This window comes from Artemia franciscana, chromosome 12, assembly GCF_032884065.1.
Source record: "Artemia franciscana chromosome 12, ASM3288406v1, whole genome shotgun sequence".
Classification (NCBI taxonomy): Eukaryota; Metazoa; Arthropoda; class Branchiopoda; order Anostraca; family Artemiidae; genus Artemia; species Artemia franciscana.
This window is the reverse complement of record NC_088874.1, coordinates 34,303,663-34,327,118: the sequence shown is the minus strand read 5'-3', so window position 1 is coordinate 34,327,118 and position 23,456 is coordinate 34,303,663. Positions and strand designations below refer to the sequence as shown.

At 34.3% G+C, this 23,456-nt stretch overlaps 1 protein-coding gene across 4 annotated transcripts in view; it reads right to left on the bottom strand.

Annotated features, from left to right (window-relative positions):
- Positions 1-23,456, bottom strand: part of LOC136034025 (uncharacterized) — a 200,837-nt gene that overhangs the window by 89,857 nt on the left and 87,524 nt on the right. For 3 of the 4 annotated variants that reach the window (XR_010619097.1, XR_010619099.1, XM_065715080.1), the window contains one exon: positions 20,342-21,553. The exons of the other annotated variant lie outside the window; for it this stretch is intronic. The gene's annotated coding sequence lies outside the window, so the exon portion shown is untranslated. Of the gene's footprint in view, positions 1-20,341; positions 21,554-23,456 lie in introns of those variants that run through there. 4 annotated transcript variants of the gene reach the window in all.

Sequence of the window (23,456 nt, the reverse complement as noted above, 5' to 3'; positions counted from 1 at the left end):
CTGTTGCCATCTGTAAAAGATCAAGCACCCTTGAATCCTCATACACAGAGCCATCGGCGGGATTTTCAACGACCATCCATTCTTTATCATGGTCTGTCAATCCCACTCCCAACATGACTGATAAGAGCCGACATGCATCGAAGAAAGGTCTTCTCTGATTGTCTACCGCTGAAGAACTAGCATCATTCACAATCAGGAATTGTTTGATATCATCTACTGACCATTGGTCACAGTAGACCTCGTTCACCAGCCTGTCAGTTCTTACCAACTGCTCTACATCCCCTGAGGCACCCAATTTTTTGACAAACAACCCACCCCCAAAAATTACAAAGCGCTCTTTGTCTGGATCATAAGCCTCGAGACCAGCAATGTTTTCCGGGGCCTTTTCAACTACATAGCTCAATTCTTCTTTAGGAGTAAAACAGATGCGGGTTTATCTACAGATGAGTATATTAAAATTCCTAAGTGCTGTAAAAAGAGGGTTTTTTACGTAAAATCATTAGAGACTATTGCCAGTCTCACCGTAGGGGGGGTTTTTACTCCTAAAGAAGAATTGAGCTATGTAGTTGAAAAGGCCCCGGAAAACATTGCTGGTCTCGAGGCTTATGATCCAGACAAAGAGCGCTTTGTAATTTTTGGGGGTGGGTTGTTTGTCAAAAAATTGGGTGCCTCAGGGGATGTAGAGCAGTTGGTAAGAACTGACAGGCTGGTGAACGAGGTCTACTGTGACCAATGGTCAGTAGATGATATCAAACAATTCCTGATTGTGAATGATGCTAGTTCTTCAGCGGTAGACAATCAGAGAAGACCTTTCTTCGATGCATGTCGGCTCTTATCAGTCATGTTGGGAGTGGGATTGACAGACCATGATAAAGAATGGATGGTCGTTGAAAATCCCGCCGATGGCTCTGTGTATGAGGATTCAAGGGTGCTTGATCTTTTACAGATGGCAACAGACGCTAGCACTGCTCTCTGTGTAAGAGCTGCAATGTTCAGAAAGACCAAGCATGTTACAGGGGGATCTTTGGCTTCTGGGTTTGCAAAAAAGTTTCTTTTGCAGAAACAGTGGCCGATGAAAGATAACGCCGAGCAAAGAAGTCTACCACTGACTTTTATAAATTAGTGCATGCTGTTAGCCCTGTTGCCATTCTGGCTTTGATTGCCCCAAAAGACCTGGGACATTTTGCCGTATTCTCTCCATTGTGCGGTATGAGGGGACCAATGAAGGTTCATGCATCTGTTTCACTCAGGGTGGGGGGCCCTGATCAAGTGGCTGGTGGGTCAATGGTATCCGACGCTCTGGTTGTGCTTAAAATGTTGAAGAGCGAGAACATTCTCCCACTAATTAAGAACACAAGTTTGCTGGGGCCATTGGGATTGTCGCACAGAAAATTAAGAGAGGCTGGTTTTAGGGCGCACAATGCTTATCAATACTACAGCGGATTCCACCCATACAAGGTTGAAGGGGCTCATGTGCCTTTTGACCAAAGGGATCCAGGATGCTTCCCTCTAGTGAGTGAACTTGCAACAATTGCACTCACGTACTACCAAGGAAGGACAATTGCAAACAGCCCTTCTTTGAGAACAGCAGATGCATCCTCAGAAGATGCAAGTGTTAGTGCTCTCTGGAAAACAATTTCTCTTATGAGAAAGAGCGCACCAAGGGACATCATAATGACATATTATGGTGCAATGAAAGGGCAAGATGTGGCTCAAGTTCTTGGGAAGGTCATTGAAGCTGATGATGCAAACTTTGATACGGAAAAGACGCAGCTGCAGAATACCATAAACAACGCATTAAACAGCTTTGGCATCCCGAACTTCAACATTGATTTGTCTCCACTGACTCGTCAAGCCTTGATTGATTCGAAAGAGAATTATGAGAAGATCAAGGACCAGATACTCACGGGTGATAAGTAATTGCATTCGTGAGTAAGGAGCAAGCTGATCTGTATTGTTCCAGTGTGAATGTTTGAGTGTGTGTTAATACATAAATAATTTCCATTGTCTTGAAAAAACTTTCCCTATTGTTTCTACGTTGTATTTGTTTACAATTAAGATAACGCTTAAATGCAGAAGAGAGCGGGAGCAGGACCGAAGAACTGTAGTAACGGCCGTACCTTTGTACTTAAACTGCTGGGGATAGGTGATTCTGGGTCCCGCGCTTCCCATTTTGTAGAAGCGTAAAAACAAAAAGTCTTCACTTTTGCTAAATGGTGATAAATTAGAAAATGACATTATATTTGTTCAATCAGTAAATAGGGCAAGGACACGAAAATTGTGATTGGTGTGAAACTAATATCCAGAACTAATAAGTGATGAACATTTAAAAAGTGCCAAATAGTGAATTATAAATTTAAGTAATTAAAAGTGCCAGTGGAAATCTTTTTATATTACGTTGTGTATTTTTATTTTTATTTTTAAAATACCTGGGATCAATTAAAAATCAAATATAACAGTTAAAACTTCAAGTAAAAATAAACAATTGGAACCAGGTATTCGTGTGTAATAACAGTTAATGTCAAGTGTTGTGCTTAAATAATTTTTTAGTGCTAGGTGCAGGACATATATATATAAGGTGTAGGAAAATATTTCTTAAATTTTAATCATCATTTACAAGGTTATGGAATTATAATAAAATTTTTATAGACAATAAGGAATAAATGCAATATTTAAAGAAAGAGATTAGACTGATTGATGGGGACATCATTCTACAACGGGAAAGGGGATATGTAACATATAGACCAGCCCCCTCCCCTCTATAAAATTCAGGACCAAATCCCTCATTCACACCCCCTTAGAAATCCTCAAATATAGGACCAAATCTCTCATCCATACTCTTCTAGGAACTCTTAAATTCAGGACTAAATTTCTCAGTCACACCCCTTCAGTAAATTTCAATTAGAAAAAGGTTTGAATAAAATCATTTAGAATTTAACAGTTGCTAAATTTAACAGTCTGCATAGTCCAACGCAGTTGGACTACGTGCATTTAGATAAGTTAAATGTTACTTAACAAGTTAAGTAACCAGTTATTCTGACCCCTGAGTCTTTCAACTCAAAACTAAAAGGGAAATCCTTGCCATAAAAACAACTTTTGGATGCCAGACTATTCACATGATTAAATATTACCAATAGTAGTGGAGGTCAACTTCCACAAGTCACCAAGCCTGTCCGGCGGGTGTTTTTTAAGAGAAATCGCGCGTTGGATATATGAGCCCAACGCAAGGGCAAATAGTCAATTTTAAGGAGAGATTCGAAAGCATTAGATCAATTGATCATGTTCACCTTTTCATGCAATAAGTTATTGAAGCTGTTTTGTCAATAGTTGTATATTGTAAGTAAATAAACCTTATTGTATTTAATCATCTTTTGTCTTTGTATTAGGGCATCAGGTACAGTTCCTCTAGCCTTCAGGTACGGTCCCAAGGGAATCTATATTTGTTTCAGGAGACCTCGAACAACACTGAGATGGTTCTGTCTCCCAGGTTACTGGGGATTCTATACGAATCCTTTTTATTTTATTAATAATTTAGCTCCCATATCCACATTAAGCTATTAAGACTTAGAAGAGTCCCAAGCAACTCAACGCAAACCCCCCCTTAAGATAAAATCACAACCCAAACCTATTAGTTTAAGAAACCACCCCGTAACATATGGCGCGGTTGGAAAAAGAAAGAAGCAAAAGGAACTGAAAGTACCTACACAATGAATGCCTACTAACATGGACAAGTATGATTATTTACATTTTATTTTTTGATTTTTAAGTGCAGTGCAATTTTATCTCGCTTTTTGAATTTTTAGGTGCAGTGCGATTTTATTTCTATTTTTGCATTTTTTTTTATATATGAGTATACCCCATTCAAAAAAAATCAAAATCGTTAAGAAATTAAAATAAAACAGTAATAAAATTAAAAAAAAAAATTGGAGATTATTTTATACCGCATACGTAAAAAAAAAAGACTACAATAAATATGGACCAGGAACAAGATGAAATATTAAAAGCGCAACAAATTATTGCAACTTCGGTAGAAATTACAAAATCATTACCAGAATATGAAGGAGATACGGACGTTGATCAATTCAACATCCATTTAGGACAATTTGTGGAAATGACAAAAATTGACCTAAAAGTATTAAAAAATATGTTACTTTTAAGACTGAAAGGACAGGCGCTAACATTACTAAAAATAATCGAAAACTCGATAGTTACAGAAGCAACCTCAACAATTAACTAAATAGAATTATTGCAACAGGCCTTCCAGAAAAGATTTATTGACACAAGTTCATTGAATAAACTGAAACATGGCCTAGTTACTTTCGAACAGACCCAAAACGTTCGTGAGTACTTGCATAAGGTTAGAATCGCAACAGAAGCGCGATACGGTCCAGGAGAAGGGGAATTATATGAAAAATACATACTAAATGCATTTAAACAGGGACTCAACCCAAAGTTATACCGCCTTTTGATAGCTAAAAATATTGATAACCTAGAACTAGCAGTTCAGGAAATAGAAAGAGCCGTAGAAATTGATTCGATTGTCCTGCAGCACCAAAAACTGTCAATCAATGCTATAGAAAACAAAGCCCCGATAAAGTCAAGAGATTCCTCTCCGCGATTTTTCTCCCGAGAATCATCGCCCAAACCTGTTCGAAATCAAATTCGAACCACCACACCTCCAAGACAAGTACGTTTTGCCCCCAATAATCAAATAAGGGCACAAACTAACAATGAACCATTAAGGTTCTATACCTGTAACCGGTTAGGACATATCGCAAGAAATTGTTTCGCAAACAATAATTATCACCCAAATATTAGGGGAACGGGTAACCGTTTGTCCAGGGGGACAAACTATAGTGGGTACGCCCCTAGAGGCAATCGAGGGAACACCTTTGTAACAAGAAATAATTATCCCACCCAAAATCAAAATTTCCAACGCAATACGTATCAATATCAAGGAGGGTATCGTGGAAGGACAAATCAAACCAATAATAGTTGGAACAGAAATACAAGAGGAAGTTACATCACCCGACGGCAGCCATATAATAGCTCCATCTCATATAATAATAACCAAGGAACCCAAAACAGAACAAATGAAAGTTCTACATCTAACATCTGGGAATCCCAGGGAAACGATATAAGCCCCCAAAATTCGTAGGACCAAAATTTGGTGGCAATATAATTTATAGGTCCCCTCCAGTAATAATACCATTTTTAAGTGCAAATAATAATAATATGTTACCAGTATTTGAAAATTTTAACGCAGGGAATATTTATTTCTCAGCCCTTATAGATTCAGGAGCAACCGTAAATGTGATAAATACATCCGTATTTAATAAATTACCAAACTATATTAAACGACGAATGAGCAATATCTGCCCCAATTTTTCAAGTGTAACCGGACACGACCTGGATGTGAAAGGCACTATGTATCTAGCCTTGCGCAAGGATAACATAAATTTCTATACTCGATTTATAGTTTGTAAGAATTTTCCATACGAAGCGATAATAGGCGCAAATTTTTTAAAATCAAATAAAATATTATTAGATGTAGCAAATTCAAAGTTTAACTACCCAACGGACACCATATCAATGATAAATAACATACAAGCAAACAAAGTAAGGGAAAATATAGGTAACATGAGAGTAGTATAGAAACAAACAAATTCAAGAAATTTGTTATTTATGGAAAAAACTTGAAAAAATAGAAACTCCAGGAAAAAAAACAGCGGAGAATCTTGTAAATTCAATAAAAGAAGAAAATAACGAAAAATATTATGGATTTGTAGTGCGTAAAACAAAAATTCCCCCTAAATCAATGCAGAGGGTCCAAATATCACAAATGTTAGAACCAGTTAATAATAAAAATGAAATTTCGGTAGCATTGCCGTCGGAAGATCTCCCGAAATATGTAGTTTGTGAAGAACAAATTATGAATTACGAAAAGGGAGAAGGTTACATTTGGGTAACGAACACCCACGAAAACGACCTAATTACCCTAAGTAAAGGTACATGTTTAGTAGAGATACAAGTAGTATCGGAATCCGATATTAATAATTGGAAAAATTTGGAAAAGAACTTAGTGAATAATATTAATGTTCACATTGACAAAGAACATCCACTGACGCGATCTCAATTCCTTGAAAAATACGAACTAAGTCACATAACCGATGTGTCATTAAAACAAAAATTATGCGACTTATTATGGGAATATAGAGATGTCTTTTCGACATCTGAAGATGACATAGGACTTATCCCATTTTATGAACACGCAATACAAACCACGGGGCCGCCAGTTGCAAAACAACCATACAGAATTCCTTATAAACATAAGGAATGGCTAATAAACAAAATATATGAACTCGAAAAGAATCGAATCATAAGGCCAAGCATAAGCCCATACTCTGCCCCCGTTATTTTAGTCCCGAAAAAGAATAATGACCTTAGATTAGTGGTAGATTATAGAGCTTTAAATAAACAGGTAGTAAATGACAAATTTCCCCTACCTAGAATAGACGAAATTCTAGATTCAATATCAAATAAAAATAAAATATTTACTTCCCTAGATGTGACACAAGGTTATCATCAAGTAAAAATAAAAGGGGCCGACATTTTTAAAACAGCTTTTTCAACTTCAGAATGTGGTTCTTATGAATACTTAAGAGTACCATTTGGACTAAAAACTAGTTCGAGTGCATTGTGTAGACCCCTCCTTCATTTACTAAGAGGCCTAAATAACATAATTCATTTTGTTGATGACGTCATAGCTATGGACAAAGACGCGGAGGACCATTTGTGACCCTAGCAAAAGTGTTTGGGAAATTTAGAGAAGGCAATTTAAAATGTAGACCGGAAAAAGTAAATCTTTTTCAAACAAAACTAAAATTTTTAGGAGTAGTTGTAACGCAAGGACAAATTTCCCCAGACCCTGAAAAAATAAAATCCGTTAAAAATATAAAGCCCCCCCCCCAAACAATTAAAAAATTACGAGGAATCTTAGGATTAATGAGCTATTTCCGAAAATTTATAAGAAATTACGCACAAGTTGCAAAACCTTTAACGGTCCTCACGAGAGGCAACCCACAAAAAATTGTGTGGTCTAAAACAGCTCAGAATGCATTAGATCATTTAAAAAAGGCTCTAACCTCAGAACCTATTTTATCGCTACCCAACTTCCAAACAGGACAATTCGTTGTTACAACGCATGCCTCAAACAAGGGGATTGGGGCGATCCTCTCCCAAATAATAAATGGGGAAGAAAGAGTAATAGCGTACGGTTCTCGCACCCTGACTTCTGGAGAAAGTAATTATTCTGCTACACAGCTTGAATTATTATCGATTATCCACCATTTGGACAAGCTCAGACATTATTTGGTAGGCAGAAAATTTAAACTACGTTCGGACCACAAAAGCCTGCAATAATTGCAAACTTTCAAAAAGCAAACGGGAATACTCGCGAGATGGATTTTGAAAATCCAAGACTTAGATTATGAATTTGAACATCTTAAGGGAAAGCAAAATGCCCCATGTGACTATCTAAGTAGGTTTCCAGATAATACCCCAGTAGAAAATGAAAACGAAGAAGTCAACACAATAAAAGCAAAGTATGTTCCAAGAAAGAAGGGTTTAAAAATGAAATCGGTTGAGAATAATTCGGTTGAGAAGGAACAGAAAAACAGCCCACTTTCCTTGAATTCTATAAAAATGTATCAAAAGAAAGATGATACTTGTGCCGCTCTAATAGAATATTTCTTATATGATAAAGAGTTACCTGATGAAATGCAATCTTTTAAAAAAGAAATTAATAACTATTATTATGATTTCGACGAAAAAATACTATGTAGGATAATGACAGATAACGATAAAAGAAATCAAACTTCCATTATACCAGTTTTACCCCAAATTTTGGAAAAACCCGCTTTTAAATTTTTTCATTCTGAAGTAGGAGGTCATTTGGGAATAAATAAGACATTCCATAGATTAAAACAATACTTTTTCGTTACTTCAGCCTTAACAAAGTTAAAGATTTATGTTAATAATTGTGAAACCTGTAATTTAAGAAAAAATCCTCAAGTCTACCCAAATCCAACAATAGGAAGAACGCCTACGGCCCGGTTTCCATTTGACATAGTTTCTTTTGATTTATATGGTACAAGTGGAGGATTACCCACGTCTAATGAAGGACATACCTGTGTACTGTCAGTAATCGATCATTTTTCCGGTTTCACATTTGCTAAACCATTAAAAAATCAAAGCGCTTATGCGACTTCGAAAGCTCTTGCCAAAATATTTCTTAATTTCGGTATTCCTAATACAGTATTAAGCGACAATGGCCCTAATTTTGTATCGAAAGTAACCAAGGATTTAATGTCTTTCCTTCAAATAAATAAATTGGTATCGACCCCCTATCATCCACAGGCCAATGGGAAAATCGAGAACAGGCACAAACTATTCTCTAATATTTTAAGTATTTATACGAAAGAAAATCGCAGGGATTGGCACAAAACCTTACCTTATTTAACAAATGTAATTAATACAGCTTATTCCCATGTCATCCGTGATAACCCATTCTACATATTATTCGGACGAGACTTTAGAATCCCTTATAATGAAATTATAGAGTCACGACAATTTTATAATGATTCTCAAGATTATAAACAGGAATTTATCAATAGAATGAGGAAAACTTATAAACTTGTAAAACAAGAAATAGAAAAATCAAAAAGAAAGCAAGAAGCAAAGAATATTCCTAACGTCAAAGGTAAACTCGATTTCCAAGTAGGAGACTGCGTTTACTTAAAAAATGAAAACAAATCGGACGGCAAGAAACTTTCGGACCGATATCTAGGGCCGTTAAGAATAATTAAGAGGTATGATAATAATGTTACATTTAAACTATTAAAACCAAAAACAGGAAAAATCTATAAAACCCACGTTAGTCGTATAAAAAGGGCAAAATTCACAGAAACATGGACCCCTCAACCTTCAACATCAAATACCTCGGAGGACGAAAATCAACCACCTCGCTCTAGATTAAGTGAGCTTAAACCTTTTAATTTCAAACAAGGATATTTTGAAAACAGTAGTGACGAAGAAAAATTTAATGAATTTCTAACCATGACAAATATGGTTACCCCCCCAAAAAGTACCCCCGTTACGCGAGGACGGAGGAATAGCGATTCATCTTCCAGTGAAGAATCAGAAGAATTGGACTATACAATTTCTCCACAAACGCAATTTTTCCCGGATCGAATTTCGACACCTTTTCCACCAAAACGTTTCCCCGATGATTTGGTACACCCTGTCACACCAATAGACAGACCTTTATCGTTACAAGATGAATTAAATAAGGCTATACAGACCCCTGGTGACAGAGTCAGAAAAGGTCTACCAACCGCAACGACAAACATTGAGGGAGGCCATGGATCTTATTAATTACCCAATTAAAACTAGACAAAGTACACTTGATACTAATCCACCTACAGATGAACAACAATATCACGATATAACCGTCTCAAAGGCAAAACCAAAGGACTGGGTATCTTGGAAGGAAACCTTAATGCAAACCATTCCTCACCCCCCGGAAGATATGGCTTTCAAGCAGTGGAGGCACCCCAAGAAGACATCTGAATCCTCCCAAAGCTCCCAAGAATCCTTCAATTCTCCCGAGCCCGGAAATCAACAGGATGAATCAATCAATAAACCCTCCACTTCGCGAGGAGAAGAAATTTACGAAGGTCAGGCTGGATCTACACCTAAATCTCAAACTTCTACTTCAAGAGAACCAGATACTAAATCTACAACTAGTTCCTCAGATACTGAGAGTGAATCAGGCACAAATGAGCCCAAAGATGTGGAAGGAACAAGACCACAGAGTGCAACTGCCCAGGCTAAAAAGGCACAAATTAAAGGTCAAAAATTTCTTAAAAAACAATATAAAAAGTTTGACCTGATATCGCTAGCGAAACCAAAGAAAAAAACCGAGTCTACCGAAGAGAAGGTAACAACAAGGTCAGGCCGAGTTGTCAAAAAACCAGATAAATTAGATTATTAATAAAAGAAAAATAAAAATCTACCAGTCCTGAATAAAAAAAAATATAAAAAAAAAATAGTCATTTTTTTTGTGTTAATTGTTAATTGGTTACGCTAAGAAACCATCCCGTAATAAAACATCCTTAAAAGAAAGTACCTTTCAGGAAATCTGAAAGACTCCAAGTGAAAAATTGGCCTATCTTATCAAAGAGTGCTCATTATTCTAAGTAAGTTCCAAATCACATTTTTTTGCTAAGATTAATCGTAAGAGTGTAACTGCTTAATTAACATTTTTCTTAAAATAATTCCTTAAGGTTAAGGATTATCTTAAGGGTTAAAATTAGAACTGCCCCGTCGACTAAACGTTTCGCCAGATAAGTAGGCGAGACACTTCCTGATTCTTGAACTTTAATTTCTCTAATAATATAACCCGAAGCTTGGTAAACTATCTTACCACAAGTATAACTCAGCTGTAACAAAACGTTAATTAGAAAGCTTATTAATATTGCTAAAGCTTACGCATAGACAGACGATTTAGGTTTGGAAACTAGAATTACAATCGAAATTGCAAGAAGTCTACTATACACGGAACCTGAATAGAGAAAACAAGGCGCCCTTGCGGGTTGTAGTGGCAAGGCTTGTCGTGTTTCAACTTGCATGACCACAAACAGCCTTAAAGGCCTCCTTAAAAACTACCTCTTCATTGTTACAGCCAGCAATAAAGTGAACAAATGAAAGTATATTGCAACAAACTGTAAACTGAATTTTACCAAACCCAAATTCCCCGTAAGCCAATAATCGGTAGTTGGAGCTGGTGCTGCTTACGAACTTCGTCTGAGTTCGTTGACTGCACTAATTCAATTTCCCAATTACTATTTCTGCATTGCTTCAACTCATGTTAGACCGATCAATTCAACCCGTAATATATAATACTCGCACATTGTTTGAATGAATTAGAATAAAAATCCATATACGTTGTGTTTCTCTGCTTGTTACTTGAAGCGTAATTCATAATTTAAGAAATATTCATTTTTTCTTATTTCCAATAACTCCAAGTTATTAAGTCCCTTTTAACTTAATTTACTACCCCACTTACCACCAAAATATGTCCAAAGCCATTATAGATACAGAATTTATTTCAATTATCCATGCTAAGGAAAACATTATATACGCGGCCGCGATTTTAGTGCAGGATGAGAATGGTAAAGAGGTGTATGCTGAAACATGGTACCTCAATTACGATTTAACAAAATTTGAACCTCATACATATAGATTTGGCTTAAAATTAGCGAATACTCCTAAATATCAACCCGCGAGAGGAGAGGTAAAAATAAAATATTCAAATAAAAGTAAGAAAGGAAAAAATTTGACAAGCCTTCAACTATTAATAAGAAAATTACAACAAAAATCTAATATAAGCTATTGGTTTTGCAAGGGCCGAAATCAAACTGATCTACTTTTAATTGATAAATGTAGGCCACCGAAAATTTGCTATAAGATCGAAGGAAATGAAAATTGTATTAAGTACGAAGGAATTCACCACCCCTTAGATGAAATCCGACATTATGCCAAATTTATGTATGATCCAACGTCCCAAGATTACGCAGTAAGGGGAAATAACATATTCTTAAAGAGAAAAAATCGGTAGAAGCAAAAAAAGACGCATATAAAGGTAAATTAAAATCAAGAAAATTCAAACAATAAACAAAATCTACAATTTTTTAGACGAAACACCAGAAGGACTCAAGGCGGAAAAAGGTAATTACTCATTAGATAATTAGCCTGGTTATACGTGTGACTAGTACTAACCGGGAAAATGCCGCGACAAAGAACCTTAAGTAATACCGACACCCTAGAACCCGACCAAGACCTGATGTTTGCGAGACCAGAATTTTGGATTTCAAATAAAACCCTAAGTTTACCAAACCTCTCGGTAATAGACTATGAATTACGGGAAATAATCTTCGAATCCGCAATAACTAATACAATAAGGAACTTGGAATATAATACCTTATATTCATTATTGCAAGTTCCCGTTATTTTTAACGAGGATCTCATAATACACGGAATAATCATCCTATTATACGGATCATTTTCACTAGATATATTGAGCAAAGATTACGATTATAGGCACAAAAATGCTTCATACACCTTCGCAGCCCTACTCCAAGCAATGCCCCCCGTTGCGTATCCTTTAATAGCATCTTTAATACGCGAAAAGTTTTGGCACATAGAACAAGAATCAGGTTTCAAAATACTATGGCCCTTAAAGTTTCTGGACTTACTACTAAATGTGAATTCCAAATTAGTGGAGGATGAAAATATATTGTTGGGAATATATGAACATTATTTGAGATACAGTGCCAATTTTGACCCAATAATTGTAAAAAATTCAACCCATTATATTTATGATGAACAGTATATGGAGTTAATAAATGTAACGACAAAATTCTACATGAATGATAATTTTGGATCAAAAATTTTGCCAGATAAAGACATCATTGTGTATGAGAAATTCCTAGACAAAGCTAGCCCGCTATGCTTTCGTAAGGAATTGATTTATAAAATAATTCACACAACCTCAAATAAACTCAGTCTAAAAGATCTATGCAGGAAGAGAATACGGCAAATATTAAGGAAAAGGGACAATAATTATTCCATGCAAAGCTTCCATATTCCCACTTTCCTAAAGAAATATATAATGTACATGGAAAATGGCCCCGAAATCAACGAAAAGGACTTCCAGTTAACATTTAAAACCCCCTACCTTTTAAAGTCAGAGTACAATTTACTGGCCAATTTTAAGAATAACAGAAAATTATGAAATTGACGGTCCCTTTTTACCCTTTACCCTTTTTTCTCCTCCCCCCTTATGTAACTTTTCTAATTTGTAGACAAGGAAGAACCGTGTACAATAAAAGAAAAATTTGGTTGGCAGAGAATAGAAATCAATACCTTAATAAACACGTCATACGCGATTCTAGAAGAAACCAGTGTCAAGGTAACCGCCAATTAACTTACTAACCTGCTTATAACTAACAAAACTTGAAAAAGAAATATCATGCCATTAAAAAGAACCTTAAGTTATCCCAACCTTACCAGGTTGAGGAATGGGGAAAGTTTTGATATAAAAACTAGAACCATAAAAACTCCCCCTAGATACCTGAAAAACCGAACAGCTTGGTTTCCATGTAAAACACAAAGTTTGCCAAACTTGTCAAAAATTGAACACAAATTATTAGACCAAGATTTAGAAAATGCCGTTAAGAAAGCAACAAGAGAATTACAATACCAAACTCTCTACCTCCTTCTCGAAATTCCTGTAAGCATCACTAATAAGTTAATAACAAGAATTTTGTTCATCTTGTTATTTTGTTCATTTACACGCAAGATAAGAAGAGAAAACTTCCAATATAAACAGCAACTTGCGTCTCGGACTTTTACGATCTTACTTAACAAAATCCCCCTCAAAAAATACCCTCTAGTAGCAACATTGATCAGCGAAAATTTCTGGAGAATCTATAATGAAAGAGGCTATACAATCATATGGCCTCTCTGATTTTTGTCAATGTTGATAAAAAGAAATACAAATGTCTTGTTGGAAAAACCAAGCATACTAAACAAAATTTATAAAGACTACAAGAACCATTATTCAGCTAGTAATTTGATAAGAAACGGCCAAAAATTCCACATTTCTGAACCAGACTACAATGAACTGAAACAAATAATCTTTACCTGTAGCGAATGCGATGACAATTTTGCGTCAAAAATAGCGCCTCAAACAGATATAATCGTATTTGAAAAATTAATAAACTGTAGGGACCCCCTGTTTTTCCATAAAATATTAATTTTCAAAGTAATCCATAACGTGTCAGGACCCTTAACTTTAAAAGAACAGTGTAGAAAGCACGTCCGACTTCTTATGCGGAAAAGAAATATAAATTACACCCAGTGGAGCCTTCAAATACCTAAAAATTTACAAAAATATCTAATGTTCGCGGAAGACAATTCAGAAAATAAAGGTCAAATATCTGAATTAACCTTTTGGTCAGCTCATATTCCAAGATCAAAAGATTTTTTAACATATTTAGGCGGACCAATTTTCAATGTGCAAAATAATTTCGACATCAACTGTGGAACAAAACTGTCTACTTTACAAAAATTTTAAACCTCTGAGTAACCAAACAGCTAATCCCGCGAAATTATCTATGAAAACATGCCTAACTCCACCCAATAATTATTAATATAACCCAATTTAATTTTTTTTTTAGAAATTGGACTGGTCTAAAGATTTGAAGTAATGGAATCTCGGCCGAATTACTTCCTAGCAATCCAAGTTAAAAACCCTCAGATGAGGATGAATGCTTCATTAATGCAAAAACACGTAATTGAAACAAACCCTATGTTAACAAAAGCCTTAATCAAACAAAACTCTTTCCATCTAACGTTAAAAGTATTGCATCAGAAAAATAATACTGAAATTGAACATGTAAAAAGTGCTTTCGTCAAAATCATAGAAAAATATAGACAAAATTTTACAAATGAAAAACTTTATCTTGATTTTCAAGGCATCGGGGATTTCTTTGAGCAAATTATATATGCAAAATTAGAGAACGAAGAGGTAGTTAAAACGCGCTTAAATCCAATCATAGAAGAAATCTCTAAAGAAATTACCAAAAGCGGAGTACAAACTGTAAATCAAGAAAACTGGAAGCCACATTTAACGTTAGTTGACCTAAGAAAAGTAAAAAAGCTAAGGAAAGAGGTACGAAAACTTCACCCCTCCTTAACTTCCAATTTTAAAAACATAAAATTTGGAAGAGAACTTGTAAACGGGTTACAATTACTATCAATTTTCGGACCCAAAAGCCAAGAAAACTATTACGAGATAATAGCAGAAGTAACATTTGAACAAAACACCCCTAAATGCAACTAAAAGTAAAAAAAAAAATGAAGTAAAAACGTTTCAGGAACAGGAAAGAGAACGAAACAGGAAATATATGGCGGTAAGGTAATGATTTTTCAAAATAAATTACGCTTACCAAAACTAACATTGCAAAAAAAAATATATATAACCTCCGTATAACTATCTTAATCCATATACTTATAGTAAGATAAATATGTTTAAAATTACCAAAATCGCCGGATCTGTGAACTTTACAAACTATTATAAATAAGTGTAATAACATATCCCACACGAAAAGTCTAAACTTAACACTTAGCCTACTGACCCCTTATAATATTAATATATACATTCAATAAAATTAGACTGGCTAATAGAAAAAAAAAATTTTTGGAGAATCGGAGTGACTATATGTGACTATAGCGTGTCATAAATAGAAAATAATTTTTTTTTTCTTTTATCTTAATTTTAACAAAAAAACTACCAAAAACATTTAACAAAATTCAATCTCTTACCTTATCCGATCTACATGGATCCATGACGCGGTCGGAACTTTGAAAAATACTTCAAACATCAGCCTTTCAAAATACAAGCTTTGAAAACTATCAAAACACAATAACTATATTAAATAAACATTTGTTCACAAAATATACTTATATATCCCACTTAGATGACAGAATACGGTCTTTCAACCCTTTCGGAACAACTGAACAATGTAGTGTCAGACGGGACTTTTATATACCGATAAGCGAAAACAACCCCTAGTATTAAGGCCAATTTAACAGCCTCATCCCCTTGAAACATGGCTACATCCTTACAAAGTAATACATTGTTCTAAATCTAACTAACTTTCAAACAAAATGCAATGTACCGTGATATAACTCAAGTACTATCTTCTGAAGAATCAAACAAGACTTACTTTAACTAAATCTCGACCCAACAACATATCGTAATAAAGCTTTCAACTTTTATCTTCCGAAAAATCAAGTAGGATCTATTTAAGAGCCTAAGTAACAAAGCCGTAAGCTTCGGATTAGATACCTGGACTATGTTCATATTCTGTCTAATTGATAATAACCCAAAAACCTAAAGGTTTTTCAAAAGTGCCATAATTATAATCATACCTTAAATCAATATAAATAATTGCGTTGGAAAAGTATCTTCGCCTAATGGAAAAATAAGTTTTTTTTTTAGTTCAATCGAATTGAAAGTAGTACACTTGCCTATTTAAAAAGATACACTACGCAATGACAAACTATGCGTATATTAATAAAGAAATCTTAATATGTACGTATGTGTATAAATTTAAATATAATAATTTCCCTTCCCCTACAAAAAATTCTACAAAACAGTAGTTCAAATATCTCTTCGTCTATAACTTGAAAAAAATAATATGAATTATAACAAGTATTCTTTTAATAGAATGAAAAAATGAAAATGGTAGAATAAAGCAAAAATTTTCAATAATTATGACAGAATCTCTTAGTTGTAAAAAAAAATATATATAAACTTATGTTACAAAATACCAATAGCCTACAACTTATTAATCAAATGAGGCTAAAATTCTACCAAAATTAAATTATAAGTCAATTTAATTTGTAAATCAAATTTTTTATTTTTTTCCATTTTAACAACTACTTAATTCAAAACTAAAAGAGATTCAAATGCAAAAAAAGAACACTTCAATTTGCAGCAATTTTAGAAATGATTAAAATCATTTCTCAAAGTGCAAGTCAAAAAATGGCTGTGATCTTTAAAACGTAGTTACTAGGCTTTGCAATCTTATATATATAATAATGACCCCTACTTTTAAAACTCCAAATTAAGTTAACTAATCCATAATTAAATGGATTATTTATATTAGATTATCCTATTAGAGACATAATAGATTAAATGCTCTTAATTTCTGAACATGTTTTTTTTTATTTTGGCTTTTCGCAGATGAATAATTAAAAACGAAATTGAAACTATGCATCAAACTTTAACAACAAAATAAGCCTACCCTTCTATTATACATACATAACAAATAATTTAAGTTTCCGGCCGTAACAAATAAATAAAATGTCTCATACATTTATCAGATATGTGTTTTAAGCAAATTTTCCCCTTGGTTAGCAAAATTTTAAATAGTTTACGTTTTTAATTATTTAGAACCATTAAGAAGTTTCACGGCGATCCTCTCAGAATACAAGTGCTATTATTTTTCTTGATATCTATGTATTTGTATAAGAAATAAAATAACTTTAATGTAAATATTGCCAATGTCTATCCATCTCCCCCTAAGCTGACTTTCAGTGGAAGTAATGAACATATAATAGGTCTTGAGTTAACTCCATCCTAGACCTAAAATAAAACTTAAAAAAAAAGTCCCTAATAGATTATTAGTAAGACTAAGTTAGTACTTTAATTTGCTAAATACCTAATGATTGCACCCTTGAAATATTATTATTTTATCTCCTAAAAACACACACACCCATTATTAATTTTCTGACAAAAATTCAACATTTTTGAAGAAAGATACATGAGACTTTTGCTATTAGGTTCTCTGATCCGCCAAATACGATTGTATGATTTTCGTTAAGATTCTGTGATTTTTAGGGAGTGTTCCCCCCTATTTTCAAAAAAGCCTTGTTTTCCTCTATTTAAAATAGCCCCTTTTCTGAAATGGGCGGTGCCAAAGATCTTTCGTAATGGCCCTTTAGTCTATTCAGACACGAGTCTTCATTGGAAGGATCTTCGATATTCTTAATCCCCCAATTTAGAATTATTGATATTTTTAAATTGATTTTTTTAATACTATATCTTAATGACAATAGCGTATTAGCCCCTTAAATCTATCTTCAAAAACTCCATTAATACTTAATAAATCTCAGCGTCACGCAATCCATTTTTTCTTTCTATCATACTTTGTCAGAAATAATTGATTAAATGTTAATTACAGATAAGAATGATGATCTTAACATTTTTGATGACCATGTGTATAGGTGCCCATACACAAGATGTCGTAAAGCATGGGATAATATTCAAACACGAAAATTCACTTCTAACTAGTAACAACGCTTAGAAAATTTTTATGAAGCTAGACCCTAAACCATTTGAAACATTATTCCAACAAGTTATAAGACTGGAGAAAAATACATTTGACCTGAAAGAATCAATTTTTCAATTTTTAAAATCAGACAAGGGACTACAAGCAAGCAAAAACAACCATAAAGAAAAGAAAGAAACATCCCCTAACTCTCCCAAAGTCAAAACAAAAAGAATAGTAGATGATTTTGATGCGAAAATGGCCGAAATCGATAAAGCTATAGGATTCGGAAAAACCATTGAAAAAAGAAAAAGGAGGTCAATTAACGAAGACCAAAACTCAGATATCGATAAAGAGACCCAAGATACAATTGAGCCAATAAAGACACAACTTAGACAAAAAAAAATTTTACGATGGACAATATGCATTATTGAACGAATTGCCCACAGTATGGAATTTCTTCAAAGAACTATGGAATGGACCAAAACAAATTAACAGGGCTAAGAACAAACCAATACAAGAAAAAATAAATTTATCTGAAATAAAACCAATAAAGGTTGAAACGAGAGATATAACTAGTATTTCCCCATACACACAGCAAACCGCTACAATTGAAACCCAAACAACAAGCATTGTATCTGACCTCGTAACGCGAACCAATAAAATACCAGAGATAATAAGAGGTATAGAAAATGTTGAAGTGGGATCAGATTCCACTAATGATACCAGCAAACCGAAATACAAGTTTAAATGTCAATACTTCTGTAGAATAATAAACGTCACAACGGAAGCTACCAAAATCAACACGACCTCCCATGTTCCACATCTTACTTCTTATACCGAAGAAAGCGCAAACGGATTAATGGAAATCCCCAAAAGCACCTCAAAAAAATACGAAACGACTACTTTCGATACTCAGAACGAGGAAACCACAGCAGAAACTGATTTTACTCCAACAACAATCGAAACTGAACATACCCCAATAACAGAAGTGGAAGAAACATTCCCCTCGTCAAATACCACGACGACTGACCCACAACCAATAGAGTTAGACACCCCAATGTCAGAAATTACTACAGAAACTATCCCTGGTGTACTAATGCCAATTAAAAACGATGAAATTTTAATAACAGTAAGGCAACCATGGCAATCAACTAGCTGGATATGGACTTCTTCGAAAAAGGGAAGAATACAAGTTAGATGGCAAATCCCTTTTGTCGAGACAGACTATGGTAGAACACGATGTATGGATGGAGACAAAAAATGTCAAGATGAAAGTCACTTGAGAAAATATTGGACAATTGATGGTAAAAAAAACTTGCGTGCGACTGGCCATGGCCGACGAACCAGCAAAGAATGAATTGGAACCCCTCCCGGAATTAACCATAGAAAATGCTCATAAAATCTCAACTCATCAGGCATTCCTTATCTTATATAGACAAAGGTTAGAGGCGTTATTTGAACTATTCAATACAGAAATACAAAAACTTAAACAAAGCACTACACGTATATTCGAAGTATTTTTCCGAAGAAGTATATATAAACGATCAACAAGTCTAATCCCAATAGTAGGGGAGCTTGCTTCCCGACTATTCGGTTTGTCAACCGAAGAAGATTTGAATATACTAAGAGATAATGTTAAAAGACTCAACACAGCCATGAATACAACACGACATGTCCAAAAAATACAAGCAAGTATAGCCAATTATCAAAAAGACAAAATCGAGGCTATATCCAAAAAAATATCAAGAACAGTCAGCACAATGAACTATTTAAAAAATGAGGTAGACAGAGTAATCTCTGATTCCAGCCTAACGATGGTGTCACTCGACATTGTTATTATGTCTTTGTTGAACTTAGCCACTGACGTCAGTAAATTTGAATTCGCGTTATTTGAATTAACAGGAGGAACCCTTTCTTACGACTTAGTGGATCCCTCGGATCTTAAGAACATCCTAAACGAAATAAACTCACTTAACATTTGGTCTCCATTTACCAGTAGAAACAGAAGTAGCTAACTTGTTTTTATATTATACCAAACTAAAGGTGCATATCACCGAGATCAATGAGCAACTGTTTGCTGTAGTCACAATTCCTTTGATTAATCAACAATCCATATACGACCTATACAAAATATCTACATTTCCCATCAACATTAAAGAGACAAACTCCTTCATGAGCATCATCCCAGAAGCGGAATATATGTTAATAGATCAAGATAGAAGAAAATACGCACTAGCAAATACCGAAGAATTAAAAGAATGCGTGTCATTTAAAAATTTGGTCTGCCAACTTACATTACCTATATATAACGTAAAGATAGGATCATGCATGCTAGATCTATTCCTATAGGAATCGCAGCAACAAAATATTCCTGATTCTTGTGGAGCCTTAATAGGAAATACCAAAAGAGAAACTTTCATTAATTTACGGAACGACTTATGGTTATTTAGAGTACCTAAAAAGACGGTAGGAACCCTATCCTGCTATAACAATACAGAAAAAATTGACCCCAGCTATCGAACCGAAATATTATTACAGGATGTTGGGACTATTACAATCAAACAAGGTTGCAGACTTGTAACTAAAGAAACAACCGTCCAAACACCTCTAATCACGACCAGCACTAACGTCATGAGCCCAAAGATAATAAATTTTCAAGGAATAAACTTGTCCTTCATGATTCCGAATATAAATGATGAAGAATCTAAAACATCCATATGGCCAAAAATAGAAAAGGTTAAAGGTACAATGCAATTAACAAAAATAAAGGAAGCGTTAGATATGCAAATACCCTTATTCACTGACGAAGACCAAAGATTGAAATACGTGGAGAGCCAATACGGTTTGTTCTCACCAAACTCATGGTATAATATTATAATCACTATATTCATGGTATTTCTTATTTCACTAACAATAAGAGCGCTACTAACAATTAACTATGGGAAACTGCTGAAGAGAAAAAGGATAAATAATGATGCAATTGAAGCACAAGAGATGCATCAATTGAACCCTACTGCTCCTGATGATATTTAAACCATTTTAACAGGGAGGATGTAATAATCCGGGGAAATTGAGAGGTCTTTCTCCGTACGTAACATCCTTTCCCTACTGTAGAAATATTGTTGGTGTATAACAGCTAAAAGGCTATGATACAACATACTGTATTACTTTTTGGCATATACATCAAAAATACTCTTGGCAGAAAATCTTTAAGTAAATATAGACCTCTAACAAGCACGAAAAAATTGGTTCCTATCTTTTTATGTGCAAGAGATTTAAGAGGTCATCTCTTGTAATTTTGCTGATCTATTCCAAGACAAAAACGTTCCAAGGCGTGATAATTGAAAGGCTATGATGCAAAATGTATTACTTTTCAACTAATCACGCATTGGAGGTTCAAATTTTTTTCTGATTAAAGTATGATCCAGAACATTAAGACCTCTATATAATCTTATATATATAACCCTCTTTAGTGCCGTAATTTTATATTTACATGTAATCATAATAATATAGTAATAGTGTAGTACCAATAAAACTATTTTTAATTGCTATATGACCAAATATACCTCACGTTACTTCAAATGTACCTGAAAATTATTAGAATTTAAAACTTCTTTTAAAAAATCGTACATTCGATTTCACTTTGAATGTTTGAAAAAAAAATAATATTACTGTTATGCAATTATGTGCTATTATTATGCAATTTCATATTACAATAATGCTTTATATTATCGTATCACTAGTACCATTTTTTTTATGTTAACAACATGATTCTGCTTGGAAATTTTTATTATAGAATTTGGCATACTACTAACATTGGCCATGATCAAAGACTAAAAAACACCTATCATGATTTATCAACCACCGAAGAATGCCCAAGAAACATCTGATTCAACCAACTATCACCCATCTTTCATTTCTGACTGAACGATGTAGACTAGAGAAGACGAAACATCCAGCCAGCGGGTACGACCACAACATACCCACGCAAAAACACCATTAGTGAACCCAATTCAATATGGAAACCCTCACAGACCTAATGAAGTTTTAGAACAGGAGATCCTAAGTCCTAATTTTTTAACTTAGGAATCAACTAACAAGTAAGGTGTTAGATAGTACTCCAGTCTATTGAATTAAATTAAGATAACGCCAAAGACAATTAAGATAACGCTTAAATGCAGAAGAGAGCGGGAGCAGGACAGAAGAACTGTAGTACCGGCCGTACCTTTGTACTTAAACTGCTGGGGATAGGTGATTCTGGGTCCCGCGCTTCCCATTTTGTAGAAGCGTAAAAACAAAAAGTCTTCACTTTTGCTAAATGGTGATAAATTAGAAAATGACATTATATTTGTTCAATCAGTAAATAGGGCAAGGACACGAAAATTGTGATTGGTGTGAAACTAATATCCAGAACTAATAAGTGATGAACATTTAAAAAGTGCCAAATAGTGAATTATAAATTTAAGTAATTAAAAGTGCCAGTGGAAATCTTTTTATATTACGTTGTGTATTTTTATTTTTAAAATACCTGGGATCAATTAAAAATCAAATATAACAGTTAAAACTTCAAGTAAAAATAAACAATTGGAACCAGGTATTCGTGTGTAATAACAGTTAATGTCAAGTGTTGTGCTTAAATAATTTTTTAGTGCTAGGTGCAGGACATATATATATAAGGTGTAGGAAAATATTTCTTAAATTTTAATCATCATTTACAAGGTTATGGAATTATAATAAAATTTTTATAGACAATAAGGAATAAATGCAATATTTAAAGAAAGAGATTAGATTGATTGATGGGGACATCAATCTACAACGGGAAAGGAGATATGTAACATATAGACCAGCCCCCTCCCCTCTATAAAATTCAGGACCAAATCCCTCATTCACACCCCCTTAGAAATCCTCAAATATAGGACCAAATCTCTCATCCATACTCTTCTAGGAACTCTTAAATTCAGGACTAAATTTCTCAGTCACAAACCTTCAGTAAATTTCAATTAGAAAAAGGTTTGAATAAAATCATTTAGAATTTAACAGTTGCTAAATTTAACAGTCTGCATAGTCCAACGCAGTTGGACTACGTGCATTTAGATAAGTTAAATGTTACTTAACAAGTTAAGTAACCAGTTATTCTGACCCCTGAGTCTTTCAACTCAAAACTAAAAGGGAAATCCTTGCCATAAAAACAACTTTTGGATGCCAGACTAGTCACATGATTAAATATTACCAATAGTAGTGGAGGTCAACTTCCACAGGTCACCAAGCCTGTCCGGCGGGTGTTTTTTCAGAGAAATCGCGCGTTGGATATATGAGCCCAACGCAAGGGCGAATAGTCAGTTTTAAGGAGAGATTCGAATGCATTAGATCAATTGCTCATGTTCACCTTTTCATGCAATAAGTCATTGAAGCTGTTTTGTCAATAGTTGTATATATCAAGTAAATAAACCTTATTGTATTTAATCATCTTTTGTCTATGTATTAGGGCAT